The 16,422-nt window shown below is 40.4% G+C and overlaps 1 pseudogene; it reads left to right on the top strand.

Moving 5' to 3' along the window:
* Positions 1–233: 233 nt before the first annotated feature.
* Positions 234–16,422, top strand: part of LOC105860252 (histone deacetylase complex subunit SAP18 pseudogene) — a 28,831-nt pseudogene continuing 12,642 nt past the window's right edge.

Raw genomic sequence — 16,422 nt, 5'->3', positions numbered from 1 at the left:
GTTTCTTCTTGGTTTCAGGCCACACACGTGGAAGAGAAGATGGCTTAGGGAAGCCCTAGTGGCAGGCCGGTACACAAAGAGGATGACTTCTTTTCCACGTGCCCCCGTATAGAGTTCAAATCAGACTCTGATGGGCCCTGCTTGGGCCACATGACCATCACTGCATATGAGGGGAGGGGAGGCCCACCAGGATCACAAGAAAAAAGTGAACCATCACACAAAGAGCAGGACCGATGTTAGCAGGATGTTCACAGGATGATCCTGAAGAAGCAGATGGGAAAGTGACAGGCAAACAAAACAATCGACAGCCATCGCCAGCCCCCGAGGGGCCACAGCTGCCAAGAGGTGAGACAGCCAAGAGGCGGGTATGCTGAAAGAGGGTGACGGGAGGAGGCATGTGCCGAAAACCTTGCAGAAGCCACAGCTGTCCTTGGCCAGATGGATGATGACAATGGCAGAAAATCTAAAGAGTTAACTTCGTGTCTTTTGTGTTGCTCGTGCAGAAGTGACCATGGAATTGTTAACTGGCAAAGTCCTGAGTAGCCAAGGCTGGGCTGAGGATTTTATAATGAGGAACAAATAACCCTTCAAGGCTGGAGACTCAGCCTAGAAACCGCTCTTTTCTAGTGCAAAAGATTCAGGGATTTTACAGCTCCCTCTGCTATTGCCGTGAGGCCAGGGACAGCTCAGAGGTCAGAGGAAGGAAGAGGGATGCAGGAAGAGCACACAGATGGCACTCTTTCCCAAGTGGGTGGCTGTCTCCTGCAGTTTACAGAGCAAAGGGAAAAGGCAGGGGATAGTCTAACATCTTAGCAATTCACAGCTGCTAGAGTTCAGAACTAAATATATTTAATCAGGCCCAGGCGAAGTGGCTCACGCCTGTGATCCTAACACTCTGGGAGGCCGAGGCAGGAGGATCGCTTGAGGTCAGGAGGCAATACCAGCCTGAGCAAGAATGAGACTCCATCCCTACCAAAAATAGAAAGAAATGAATTGTCCAACTAAAAATATATAGAAAAAATTAGCCGGGCATGGTGGCGCATGCCTGTAGTCCCAGCTACTCGGGAGGCTGAGGCAGGAGGATCGCTTGAGCCCAGGAGTTTGAGGTTGCTGTGAGCTAGGCTGATGCCACGGCACTCTAGCCTGGGCAACAGAGTGAGACTCTGTATCAAAAAAAAAAGAACTTAATAGACTCCACTGTAAATTTTGCTTTTGACTAATCCAGATGGACAGATGTAGGTTTAGCTGTCAATAATATTGAAATTTTCTTATAACAGAAAACAATCATGAAAAGGAATATGATGTGGGACAAAGGACAACATAATACACCAAAGAGAGGGATAAGCAAATTATGAAACCTAAAAGAGAGACGTCACTGGGATTAGAAGGACATGGTAAGTTGATTTATCTTGGCATCTTTCAACTGCCTTAATAAATAAAGGCACTCAATGGATAATTGTTTGAATGGATGAGTACTGTCTCTTTTTATACTTGGCTTCTCATCTCCACACCCCATTTCTTCTTTTCCCTTTTTTCATTTTTCAATTTCCTATGAGTTTGAAAGTACTTTTATTTTTTAAATGTGTTTCCTTTTGCTTTTAAATTATAATTACACAGGGCCGGGCGTGGTGGCTCACGCCTGTAATCCTAGCACTCTTGGAGGCGGAGGTGGGAGGATTGCTCAAGGTCAGGAGTTCAAAACCAGCCTGAGTAAGAGTCAGACCCTGTCTCTACTATGAGTAGAAAGAAATTAATTGGCCAACTAATATATATAGAAAAAATTAGCCGGGCATGGTGGTGCATGCCTGTAGTCCCAGCTACTCGGGAGGCTGAGGCAGGAGGATTGCTTGAGCCCAGGAGATTGAGGTTGCTGTGAGCTAGGCTGACGTCATGGTACTCACTCTAGCCTGGGCAACAAAACGACACTCTGTCTCAAAAAAAAAAAAAAAAATTATAATTACACAAGTAAAACATGATACAGGTTCATTGTAAATTATTTTTAAAATTCATAAGTACAGTAAAATGTTAAAGTCCCCTTTTAACCCACCGCCGCCCCACAAACACACATACACCGCACCCCTCAAAATCTTGCTTCAATCCTCAGAAGCTAATAACAATTTGAGGGATATCCTCCCAAAATGTTCTGTGCATTTATGTGCATGTTTTGTAACTATATACAGAGATAGATATATTGATATAGAATTTCATGTTCTGTTTTTTGTTTGTTTGTTTGTTTTTCAAGAGAGGGCCTCTGTCACCCAGGCTGGAGTGCAGTGGTGTCAGCATAGCCCACCACAACCTCAGACTCCTGGGCTCAAGTGATCTTCCTGCCTCAGCCTCCTGTGTAGCTGGGACCACAGGCCACCGTGCCTAGCAGAATTTCATATTCTTAAATTCTGTTTCATAAATCTGTTTTTCCCTTGAAATTATGACTCAAAGATCCTTTTATACCAGTACATATGAGGTTGTGATATGATTTTTAATGTCTGGGAATAGTACATCATTTATTTAGCCAGTCCTTTATTGATGGATAATTCCCATTTTTTTGCTATTAATTTTTATTTTCCCTCTTCCAATTCACTGTGCTAGTCTGGTAAAATGGGTAGTAGGTTTCCAGCTTGGTACTCAACCTTGAAAAGTGATGTAGAATTAAGGTGGAGACTTAGGACTCATTATACAATTCAGTCTCTCTCAGCAGGTTAGGGGAAGAATTAAGAGCTGAAATACCAACTAGTAATAGAGTATATACACTTGACTCATCTCGTGAACATGTATTCTTCCAGAGCTAAGCAATAGAGATAGTAATCATAGGACGCTACTGGTTTAGGTATTAAGGTTTTGGAATTTTGATAAAGACTAGAACTTTATCATTTAATTAGCATTGTTTGTTTTAGTATTTATTTATTTTTATCCAGAGTATAAAATCATTTTCCAAGAAAATATAGAAAATGTAATAATGGAGAAGGAAAAAATCAATCAAAAGAACCAGTTATCATCATTATCACTTTTATCATTCCTTTTATCCTTTGTTGGATATACATGCATTAACAAAATTAGTATATAATATAAAACAGACTGGTTTCCTGCTCCACTTAAATTAAACATTTTGCTATGAACATAGTCCATGTCTTAAATAGTCTTTAAAAATCCTACTTTTTTAATGGTCAGTTCTTAGCTTTACATGGTAAAACCTAAGAGCTTTCTAAATGTATTAGAGTCCCTACTTTCCACCTTCAAAGAGGCTGAGGTCTCCCAGCCTAGCACTACTTAGACAAGGGTCTCCAGAAAATCTAGTGTAAATATTATATAATTTTCTTCTGGGTTCTCAGGGACTAAGTATAAAAATATAAAGTGCAGGCCGGGCGCTGTGGCTCACGCCTGTAATCCTAGCTCTCTGGGAGGCCGAGGCGGGCGGATTGCTCAAGGTCAGGAGTTCAAGACCAGAAAAGAGCGAGACCCCGTCTCTACTATAAATAGAAAGAAATTAATTGGCCAACTGATATATATATATATAAAAAAAAAAAATTAGCCGGGCATGGTGGCACATGCCTGTAGTCCCAGCTACTTGGGAGGCTGAGGCAGAAGGATCGCTTGAGCCCAGGAGATTGAGGTTGCTGTGAGCTAGGCTGACGCCACGGCACTCACTCTAGCCTGGACAACAAAGCGAGACTCTGTCTCAAAAAAAAAAAAAAATATATATATATATATACATATATATATATAAAGTGCAAACATTTGGAAACCAATTAGAAATATCTGCTAAAATCAAAGATGTTCATTCTCTGATCTAACAGTTTCATTTTTAGGAAAATATGATTTAAAAAAACCTTGCATATGTACACAGGGAAAAACATTCAAAGATGCTCATTCTAGCCCTTCTTAAAATAGTAAAAAATTACTAATACCAAAATACTCATCAATTGGAGAATGAATAATAAACTGTGGTATAGTCATGTAACAGAATAGAGCCATTAAAAGGAATGAGATGAATCTATTCAGATCATCATGTATAGAGGTCAAAAGCAAAGGGCTGAAAGAAAATAGCAAGAGGTAGGACAACACCTTCAGTTCATTTATGAGCATGTCTGGTTCATGGATGCATAAATATATCAAGGTATAGAATAAAAGATGCATAACAAATTCATGGAAGCAGTTGTCTCTGAGGAATAGAGTAATGGAACAAGGGAAATTTCCATTTTTATCTGTAATGTTTTGTGTCATGTTTTTAAAAAGAGATTAAACCAAACAAAATGTTCATTGAGAATTTGATGTGATAGTTATGTGGCCTTTCTTGGTACTATTCTCCATACTTCTAATTTCTTTTTAATTTTCTTTCAAAAAAGGTAAGTAAATAATAAAAATAATAAATCCTTTGATCCAATTAATTTATCATAAATGCTATGTGATACAATGGATTCTCATTATTTGCAGTCATATGTTCTATAAAGTTGCAGTGAACACGTAAATAGCAAATGCTAAACAATTACTTGAAGGAAAAATACCGGGTTAGGTTCCTGTGAGCCTTCGGTCACGTTTTCATCAATTTCAACACGTAATCTTGTTTTATGTGAGGTCCTGTTTAAAGATACCTTATTTGGTTAACATTAAATTCACGATCAACAGCACTGTAACCAATGCCTGGATGAAGCTTATCTAATGCATGTATTTCTCTATAAAGTATGTGCTTAGGAACACTTCAAACAGCAAAATCACCAACAAAAAGCACAAAGGTGTGAAAAATGTAGCATTACATAGACCTCTAAAAGGATATTTGTTTACAGTACGAGAGCTGGAACAAGAAGGCAGAGCATTGCTTTGTTCAATCTCAGCTGGGAACATGGACATCAGGCAACTGCAAGTTTTCACTACTTCCTGCATGTTTGCAAATAAGCATGAAAACACCGTGAATATTGATTTGGGTTTTTACAAATAAATTTTAACGCATAAGCAGATTCACATATACATAATCTGTGAATAATAAGGTTGACTACATATACTTATATAAATCAGTGACACAAATCATAAATGGCAACAATATCTTTAAAAACCCTATCATTAAGACCCAATAATTTAGGGTAACTATTCAAGCAACAGACATTTCAATCCTGCTGAGATTGGTTTGCCTTATGGTGATTAGCTCATCATAGTCACTCAAAGTCCCATGCACTTGGCAAATAGAAACTTGGTGCCCTCCATCGAGACACCCCAGTCCCCAGGGGTCTCCCTTTTATCTTTCAACACAAAATTCAACTAGGTTTTTTTGTTTGTTTGTTTTCAGTAAATTATCCCTATTAGAGAAACAAGGACCAAATAGGTTAGATTTTGAACAGGTTACTAAAATTCCACTTTACTTTTTTTTTTTTTTTTGCTGTGAACAATCTCTGAATTTTAATTTGTAGTAAGAGCCACGTGTGTATACCTTTAATTGGTTTAATTCATCCTTGTGTAAAGGAGAGTGAATTTTAGAATTCTTTTTTAAATGAGACATCGAAGAAAAGAGTTAGCAAACTGAAATCAAACCTATCACTTTAAAAGCCTTAAGACCTGATATTTAATATTTCCAAATGTAGCCATCAAAGATGGATTACCCTAACCATTTCTGCCAGGAATGTGAACCAAGATTTGTGATTTGGAAAAGCCACCCATCATCTCACAGAAGATTTGCACCTTCTGTATACCCACCAAAAAACTAACAAAACATAAATACTATGTTTTCTGAAATTTTGTAAAATTATAGAAATTTTATGTATGGACATGATCTTTTAAGGCCTATCTAATTTTTAATGATCTCAATCATGCTAGATATGAACATCTCTCTTTCTTTTTTATGACAAGAAAAAAGGATTTTATTCTCCAATCCTAAATCATTTCAGATAAAATTGCAGGAAAATGCATTGGCTCCAAGGACCTTGTGGAAAGCCTTCTAGAAACTCATTGGTATGGAAAGGATGAATATTGAATGCGATGAAAGCAATTGCTTTTGTGGAGTCCCAGATGATTTAAATGCATAAACATAAGCCTTGTGATGTTTGGAAACCACAATAGCCAATATAAATAAATCATATGTAAAGCAGTAACTTGAAAAAAAACAGAAAAAGAGATCAAAAAATGAAAGAAACTACTTCAAAATGTTGCTCAAATAATGGTAGGGGAGAGGAAGGGATAAATAATAGATTGGATGTTTTTAAGAGGCCTTAGTATTAATGCATTGTGTGTTAAATTTCTTAATGTTTACCAGAATCTGTATTTACACAATCCGTGTTGATTGTGTGCCTGTTGTTTGTTTGTTTGAATTAAAACACACAAACACACTTTCATGCCAGGTCTTTTTAAAACGTCCTCTTGAGAAGACTTGCTAGTGGAAAACAACATTAATTATTGGGTTACTTTACCCAACCAACAAGGACCATGCAAAATGCTTACCTTTTAGGCGAAGCCATATTTCTGAGTCCTCCCCTCTTCTTTGAATTCAATGGCATCAACTCAGAGGCCGCACGTGAGATAAAATCAAATGAGCTGACTGCCTTTTGCAGCAAGCTGAAAAACACAGTAATAATCTCACTGTTATTAATAAAACATGTGTTTTAAAAGCAGGATCGTTACCGGTTTCTGAGTTTGGAGAGAAGCAGGAAAGTGGGAATCTGAATGCAGGAAAATGAACATCCAAAGAAGCTGAGAAGACTATGCTAACTTTTGGTTCTAAAGGGGAATAGGTCAAGTGAGTTTTCAGTCTTTACTTCTTCCCTCCTTCTTTCCTTTCCTTCCTTACACTTCACAAAGTCCTTGTTTTTAAAGTTTCAGGCAGGCTTTTTAAATTCTTTTCCATAAAGTACCAGGAATTTCTCCCTCTTTGAAACCCAGAATAATTAATCAATCTGAGGAAACAAAAGAATGCAGTTCATTGCAAAGCCGTATGGAAAATCAGCATTGCGCTACAGGACTATACGTCTTATTGGTGAGAAAAAAATGAGCTGTGGTAACCTACTTACCTTTTATTAAGAAGCGAATTGGCCTATTTTCAAAATATTATTTTAGTATCACCTGTATCCATCAGCTCCGGGGTTGGTCCATGTGACACTTAAGGAGGGCATTTTTCTTCTCTTCCTTTCTGTTGATGTAGAGTTGCCAGGTCAGGATTGGTTTGTAAACAATGTAATCCTGAAGAAGCGACGGAGAAGAACAAAAAGCTAGAAGGGTGACAGATGGGCAAGAAGGTCAGACGCTGTCTGAGATGTTCCACAGGCAAACTGCTTTCCTTTCCCTGTGACTCTGTTAGCTCTAAAAGTTGTTTCTATTAACCCAGTTTCAGTCCAATTACCTTTTTTTTTTTTTTTTTTTTTTTTTTTTAAAACAGAGTCTCACTTTGTTGCCCAGGCTAGAGTGAGTGCCATGGCGTCAGCCTAGCTCACAGCAACCTCAAACTCCTGGGCTCAAGAGATCCTCCTGCCTCAGCCTCCCGAGTAGCTGGGACTACAGGCATGCGCCACCATGCCTGGCTAATTTTTTCTATATATATTATTTGGCCAATTAATTTCTTTCTATTTATTGTAGAGACGGGGTCTCACTCTTGCTCAGGCTGGTTTCGAACTCCTGACCTTGAGCAATCCGCCCGCCTCAGCCTCCCAGAGTGCTAGGATTACAGTCGTGAGCCACCGTGCCCGGCCTAAAAGGCTTTTCAATACTATTAAAACAAATAAGGAAGTGGAATCATGCTAGACACATTATTATGCAACTTGTTTTTTTCATGTAATGTCTCTTGACTTTCCGTGATTAAAGTTGAGGAAATCAAGGGCCAGAGAGGAACCAGGTGGTGACTGAGCAGAACTGAAATCTTTATGCTTTCATCCACTACACTGCGTGGCTTTGAAGTTGGGTGCCTGAGATGGGTTTGGTAGATTCAAAACCCGTTGCTGGTGCAAAGCTTTGCAAGGTCTGCTCCTCTGCAGAAGTGCAGTATTGCCATTCCAGATCCTGCAGGGCTGAGCTCTGACAAGGGGAGCCTTCCTTTTCGTCCCTACTTCGCAAAGGGAAGACAAGCCCCAGGGACCTTCCTGGGCCTGAATGTGTCACATGTCCCAGAGGCAGAGTAAGTGATGCAGAGAAACCTACTCTTGAAAAATACTGTCCTCCCTAATCCTTGCCACAAAGTCTATATCAGGGGTCCCCAAACTTTTTAAACAGGGGTGCAGTTCACTGTCCCTCAGACCGTTGGAGGGCCGTTGGAGAGTGCGGCACACATTCCACACATGCGCGCTGTGGGCCCGGGAGGAGTGGGCTGCTAAGCAGGACAGGCAGTGGCAGCAAAAACACCCGGCAGGCCAGATGTCCTCGTGGGGCAACATGTGGCCCGAGGGCTGTAGTTTGAGGACCCCTGGTCTACAGGTATCCACTATGTATCTACTTATCTTAGTAGAGGATAGCGTGAACCTCAGAGATGGCTGCAATAGATTCTTCTGTTCTTGGCACAGTGCTATTTCTCAGGTTAAGGGAGTGTTTTCTTAGTGTCTTTATCTTGTCATTTAGTAAAATTTAGAGCAAAAATTCAGGGAACAATTGTCAGATATTACATTGTATTTCTCAGGATGGCTTAAGAATAGAAAATATACACACCCATAACAAATTCCTGGTGCATGTCATTGAGTGTATAAACAATATTAACATGTATACAAGCTCTTCCAAATGAACTGTCAAACATTGCAGTGATTAAAAAACAATATTCCATCAATAACTATCTCCCTGCTTCTTCCCTTGCCTCCCTTCAATATGTTCTCAACACAGCAGCTAGAGTGATGTTGTTAAAATAGAAGACATACCATGTCACTCTGCTCAAATCCCTGCACCCCCCCTCCCCACCCACGAACTCCCATCTGTTCTATAATGATCATAATGCTAAGAGCTTTGAAGAAAAATAAAACAGGGTAGAGGACTGGAGAGTGATCGTAGGTGCCATTTCAGATAGAGCCCTCAGAGAAAATATTGGAGTCTAAGTCCAGTGACATTGGAGTCTAAGTCCGGTGAAGGAGTGAGACTTGAGGATATGTTAGGAGCAAATAAAAAGGCAGATTTCAATACATAGCCCAATAAATACCATACCCCAATGGCCTATTTATAGAAATGTACTTCTACATAGACACTAGTTATTTTCATTTCCCAGACACTGAACCGTAGTATTGTACCCTTCATATCTGTTCAGCAAAAATTGCATTAAATGAAAAGTTCTTGTTTATCAGAAGCCTTGACAACCATCTCCCTCAGAGTAAATGCCAAAGTCCTTTCAATGCTCGGAAGTCCTACCCACTCTGCCCTGCTTCCAACCTGCTCTCTCTCCTCCCAGTTCCCTCTCTGACCAAAACATTTCTTACTACTCTCCCTGTTCCCCGTTCAACTCAGCCATTCTGGCCTCCTTGATGTTTTTGGAACCTTCCAGTCATATGTCAGATTCAGGACTTCTGCACTTGTGTTTCCATTTGCCTGGTATGCCCTTCACCCATGTGGCTTTTATGACTCACTCCTTCACCTCTTTCTGGTCTTCACTCAAATCTTGTCTTCTCATGAGTCCTTTCCTGGCTAGCCATTCTAAAATTGAATCCCTACCCATCGCACCCTTCATGAATCCCCTGTCTCCTTTTTCTGCCTTTTTTTCTCCTTAGGGCTAACCACCATCTAGAATGGACAATCTGATCTAATTTTCTTATCTCTCCATGAGATCAGGAAGTTTTGTCTGTTCTGCTCTTGGCTGTGTTGCCAGCACCTACTGTCTTTCCCTGAAAATAAGACAGGGTCTTATATTTATTTTTCCTCAAGAAGACACCCTAGGGCTTATTTTCAGGGGATGTGTTTTTTGTTTTTTTTTAAGTACAGTACAACAATCTACATTTATTCAAATATAGTTCAGTCGTCTTCATCTGGAACATCATCATAACTCTCCAAACCCCGAATTCCATCCTGAATTTCTTGCAACTCTATTTCCTTTAGAACCATTGGCCCCAATCTCTCATGTCGAGCAATAGAGCTCTCATGGGGCAGATGAGAAGGGCTGCTCGTGTTCTTTTCTGCTCCGAGAGGAAATGCATGGGTTGTGCAGATACGCTGCACAGCCACGCCCATCACTAGGTCTTATTTTCAGGGGTAGGGCTTATATTGCACTAATGCTTAGAGATCCTGCCAGGGCTTATTTTATGGGTAGCTCTTATTTTTATGGAAACACGGTAGCACAGTGCCAGACAACATGATAGGCACTCTATAAATACTCGTTGAATGAATGATTGACAACTGTACTCAACTAAATGAAGAGTTTTTCAACAGTACATAGCATTTCAGTGGGTCACACAAGAGCCACAGAGGCTCAAAGGCAGTTTTTTCAACAAAAAGCATCCCAAGTGACATAAGACCCTGGGCTTAGTCTGGGACAGAGCGGAGGCACTGTGCATTTTCTGTGTCAGAGATAGCCAGGTTCCAGGAAGTTAAAGGTTGGGATGTGAAGCTAGCCAAATATTCCAATGGGGACCAACATAAGAATAGGCAAAGTCCCTGCACGCTGAGTGGTGTCCAGGTGAAGGGCTGTGTAAGTCTCGCCAGGGAGCAATTGCCCCTCTGTTACTTCTTGAAGGATGAACACTGCTGCTGTGTTGGCCCCAACATAGCCAGCCTTCAAGCCTCCCATCCAAGAACTCCCATTACAGGGGGTCATACCTGCTCTTTTCTCTTCTCCTCCATACTTTACAACTAGCATCTTCTCAACTCTGGCCTCCTCAGGGAACTTATTGCTGTCCCTCCAGTGGATGGGTGGACAGGACCCATTTGTGTTTATTGGACTATAAACACAGCAGACTCTTGTAACCCTATGGCTTCACCACACCAGATGGGAGAATGGCCCCACCTACCGTACCTGCTGGGAGAATCCTTCCAGAACCTTTGTTACCACCCTGTGGCATATCCAACACTCTTTGGTATTCAATAAATGCAGGCTCATGAGCTAATGATCTATTATTTATGACTCTGGTCGATAGAGAGCCTTCCCTCTGGAGTTCTCTGCGAGACTGTGGGCACTGTACCTTGTTGGTAATTAGATTATGCCCTGGGGATCTCTGGATGAAAGCAGGCCTGTCTCAAATGTCATGTTTCAGAATTCTAATTATAAAAATCCATAATTGGCTGCCTCTTTGAGAACAACCAGAATGATGGCTTGTCTGCCCCAACGAGGATATGCAAGAGGAACACAAAGAATTGTTGCTGTAGGGAAATGAGATTTTTAAATGACCTGGGAAAACCCGGTGATACGGAGCACTGGAGTAAACCCTTTGAATATAAAACCCAAGCTGGGAATAAGGCTAATCGATGCTTATGCAAATGCCCTCAGGAAAAGCATTCTAAAACTAAAACGTTGGGTCCCCCCCTGGGCGCTGGGGAAGTTTGAAGATAATCACCTGTGACACTTAGGCTTTCCTTGGGACACAATTTTAAACAACTGACCTTATTTTTTAGCTGAATGGATGCCAAAATTGAATTTCTGCTCAGCTGGAACCAAATCCTTTCCTAGCTGTCTCTCAAGTGAGTCGGCAATATTTGCTTTGAATCCTTTGACCTACTTACGCAGAACTAATTTGGGGTCATTTTGAAGTCTTTCCCCTTTGGGCTGGAAGTGGTGATATTTAGGTCCCAGGTGGCACTTCTTTGCCCATGGGTCCTGCTTTGCTTTCCACTTCTTTGAAGGCCTGTCCGCTTTATATGGCGAACAAGTTTACATTATTCTTCAATCCCACAGGCGTTTATTGAGTAATCACTGTGGTTCAGTGCTCTGTTGAATACTCAAGGTTCTGAGGCTAGGGGAGGTGGGGTGGAGCTCACAGAGAAGAGCGTAATGGAAGAAAGAACACAGGCTCTGGAGTCAGACTCTGGCTTCTAATCCTGGTCTCGCTACCGATCAGCAGTGAGAATTTAGGCGAGTTATACACGCACCATAAACCCCTGTTCCCCTGACTGTAAAATTGGGGTAATCGTCTCAAATCTGAGGCCATTGTATTTGGAAACAGATTCAAAATCATATATATATTTCCATAATAGCATAAAACATAATGTAAACAGCCTGAAATGCAACTCATCATAAAATAAGTGATTATAATTCTTTCCAATGTATCGTTAGTCCCTAACCTCTAGAAGCTGACATTTGAGAAAGGGAACTAAAGCTCACACACGTGGGACGAGTAGAGAATAGAGAGGGAAAAGGATCAGATTCACAGAACCAGTATGGACAGTAGCAGAAGGAAAGAAGGCACAGTTTTCGAAATATGCCGTATATGTAAGGAAAAATGTGCAATGAGCAAGGAGAAAGTACACCACAATTTCTACCTCGAGATTTTTTTTCCATCATCCATCCAAGCCTCAGTGCTTCTGTCATTAGAAAATGCAGGGTGTTTTGTTCTCTCTTCCATGAGCATGCCTAATTTCAATTCCATTGCATTCCAGATCACATGAGATCAACGTATAAATCAAAAGCCGTTTGAATCTCTGAGATGAGATGCAACTTTCCTACTTGAAGAAATAGTATCATTGTCACTCTACTAGAAAAAAAAAAAAAAACAGAGAAGAGAAGCTTTTCTTCCCCTCGTGGACTATAAAATCAAAAAGGCAGGAAAAATCATATCCCAAGTTTGAGGAATTTATTAATTCCTCTAATTTATTAATATAATTGTCTAATTTATTAATTAGACAATTACAATTGTCTGATTTATTAATACAATTTTATTACAATTACAATACAATTAATACAATTTATTAATACAATTGTCTAATTTATTAATATAATTGTCTAATTTATTAATTAGACAATTACAATTGTCTGATTTATTAATACAATTTTATTACAATTACAATACAATTAATACAATTTATTAATACAATTGTCTAATTTATTAATACAATTGCTAGCAGTAGTTATAACAATGTACATGTATGTATATATAATAATAATATGTATATGTGGAAATAGATGTATTAATATATAAGTAGCCGGGCGTGGTGGCTCATGCCTGTAATCCTAGCACTTTGGGAGGCCGAGGTGGGCGGATTGCTCAAGGTCAGGAGTTCGAAACCAGCCTGAGTTAGACCCCGTCTCTACCAAAAATAGAAATAAATTGATTGACCAACTAAAAATATATATACAAAAAATTAGCAGGGCATGGTGGCGCATGCCTGTAGTCCCAGCTACTCGGGAGGCTGAGGCAATAGGATCGCTGAGCCCCGGAGTTTGAGGTTGCTGTGAGCTAGGCTGACGCCATGGCACTCACTCTAGCCTGGGCAACAAAGTGAGACTCTGTCTCAAAAAAAAAAAAAAAAAAAAATATATATATATATATATATATATAAGTAATATGTGTATGTAATAGTAATATGTATATGTCTGTGTAATTATATAATAATGTAGCAATCATCATCAATGGCCAGTCTAACGCCTACAGTATAACTTTTTACACACGTGAGGTCTCTTAAGGTCAGTGACCCTCTAAATATAAAACCAGCACGTGTGAAGCCCCACCTATGGTTGTTCAGAGCTCCAGGAAACAGGTGGCCTGTGAGTGAAATTGAGATATTTAAGGCACCAACTCTCCTCCATAAAGTGAACATTTTTGGTTTTTTGACTTGAAGATGTGGATATTTTCAACCTTTTAATTCTAGGCTGCCTTACTCTTGTCTCTATGGTGCAGTGCACACCCTGTGAATAGGCCTGTTCCACCCAAGAAAAACAGCCTCTGCTGGCAGTCCACTTCCTCATACCTTTCCTGGGGCAAACCGGTTGGCCTATCTGTAACTGACATCAATATATCAAAATGTGCATAAATGGTCATTTTACTGAAACTCCTATGATGTCCATCAAAAAGCTAATTCAATCTTAATGGCATCTTAAGAAGACTCTTTTTTATTTTATTTTATTTTATTTTATTTTATTTTATTTTATTTTATTTTATTTTATTTTATTTTATTGAGACAGAGTCTCACTTTCTTGCCTGGGGCAGAGTGCCCTGGCGCCAGCCTAGCTCACAGCAACCTCAAACTCCTATGCTCAAGTGATCCTCCTGCCTCAGCCTCCCGAGTAGCTGGGACTATAGGCACATGCCACCACGCCTGGCTAATTTTTTCTATTTTTAGTAGAGACAGGGTCTCGCTCTTGCTCAGGCTGGTCTCGAACTCCTGAGCTCAAAGCAATCCTCCCGCCCCGGCCTCCCAGGGTACTAGGATTACAGGCATGAGCCACCGTGCCTGGCCAAGCAGACTCTTTTAAAACCAATTTCTGGTCCATGAGATGGTTGAGTCAATCAAATTTTTTCCCTCCTGCTAACATAGCTTAATGATTTTAATTAATGATCATGTTTAACTCTTTCATGCACATGAGTTTTTTTCCCCCCTAAAGCACTTATGATGCCAGGCTTCCAAATAGAAATTTTCCCTCCTGGGCAGCTCTGGCAAATCATAATTTTTTTTCCTCCCAGGATGAGCTTATGTTGGCTATGATCTCATAGTATCACTGATACAGTGCTCTTTTATTAAGGAGGCAAATTTATTGAAGGTGGAGAAAAAAAATGTGGGTAGGTAAAGAAAAAAGCATTCTTTTATGATACAATTATTGAGCAATTTGGAAGGCATTGTGGAAATCACCCAGACCTCTGTAAAACATGGGGGGCTGGGTTGAACTTCCCCTGCGTCTACTCCAGCTTTGGCATTCTCTAAATCCCTCCCCCAGTCGACCCTGAACTCCTAGAAAATGGTCACCAGGTCTTCTTATTTGCGACACCCCTCACAAGGCCTGGCCCACAGTAGGGCATCATAACTTGTTTGTTGATGAATGAATAAATCATCTTGCCTTTTTATGTGCTTCATTATTTCGATTCTTTCTGATTATAGCAAGAATCATAAATTATATTCTATTCTTCAGGGTCACAAAACTGTACTCATAAAATTTCCCCATTTTATGGCTTTTTTTTTTTTTTTTTTGAGGCAGACTCTGTCTCACTCTGTTGCCCAGGCTACAGTGAGTGCCATGGCATCAGCCTAGCTCACAGCAACCTCAAACTCCTGGGCTCAAGCAATCCTCCTGCCTCAGCCTCCTGAGTAGCTGGGACTACAGGCACACGCCACCATGCCCGGCTAATTTTTTCCTCTATATATATTAGTTGCCCAATTAATTTATTTCTATTTATAATAGAGACAGAGTCCGGCTCTTGCTCAGGCTGGTTTTGAACTCCTGACCTTGAGCGATCCGCCTGCTTCGGCCTCCCAGAGTGCTAGGATTACAGGCGTGAGCCACCGCTCCCAGCCAGCTAATGATTTTGTTAAAGGGAATCAGTTCATTCATTCACTCAGTTAAGTATTTTCAGAGCCCATATTAGCACTTGTATTACAATGTTGAACTAGACACAGTTCCCTGTATCAAGTAACTTACAGCATATAGAAGAAGACAGACAAAGGAATGTAAAATCGTAAGAGTGCTATGAAGTGTAAGCGTAAGAAGCTGTGGGAACGCAAGAATAGCTGACCAAGTCCGAGGAATTCAGGAAAGGTTTCCCAAAGGAAGGAATAGACTCAAACCTTAAGGTTAAATAAGAGTTAGCCGGGTGAAAGTGGGAAGGAGGGTGGAGTGGGTATTTATTTAGACTGCAATATAGGACCGTGGGAAAAGGACAAGCAGGGGATGCAATTTGTGGCTTAGAAAGATTTAATTGCAGTTAGAAAATTAGAAAAGGACAAGACCAGAGGCTGGGAGGAGTGTCAAAAGGGTGTCAGAGGAGCAGTGAAGATGAAGATAGTGGCAGCAGACATAAAGAGAATTAGATGGATTCTAGAGATGCTAAGGAAGAAAGTTAATGAATGTAGACATGTGGGAGAGTAAAGGGATGATGAAAGAAAAGAGATATCTGCTGATATCTGCTTTGAAAAATTAAGTGGATGGATGTATCATCTGCTATGATAAGAAACACTTGGCTGGGCCTGGTGGTGCATGCCTGTAGTCCCAGCTACTCGGGAGGCTGAGGCAGGAGGATTGCCTAAGCCCAGGAGTTTGAGGTTGCTGTGAGCTAGGCTGATGCCATGGCACTCTAGCCCAGGGCAACGAAGTGAGACTCTGTCTCAAAAAAAAAAAAAAATGAAAAAGAAACACTTGTGCCTGCCTCAAGACACTTTTTATTTGTGATCCTACCTGGAAACTAGGCCTAAGGCACTTAAGGATATCTCACATAAATTGCCAATTATTCAGCTGAAATGATTCCTAAATCTTGCTTGGTAATGTGGGTGTAGAGAAGAGGAAGAGAGTTAATGATTAAATATTTGAATGCTTAGGACATATTCTTGAAACTTCATCAAGAATATTTTTGTAGCCTGGGCGTGGAGGCTTATGCCTGTAATCCTAGCACTCTGGGAGGCCGAGGCGGG

This window comes from Microcebus murinus, chromosome 5 (assembly GCF_040939455.1).
Source record: "Microcebus murinus isolate Inina chromosome 5, M.murinus_Inina_mat1.0, whole genome shotgun sequence".
In the NCBI taxonomy this organism is placed as follows: domain Eukaryota; kingdom Metazoa; phylum Chordata; class Mammalia; order Primates; family Cheirogaleidae; genus Microcebus; species Microcebus murinus.
This window is presented reverse-complemented; position numbering and strand designations above follow the sequence as displayed.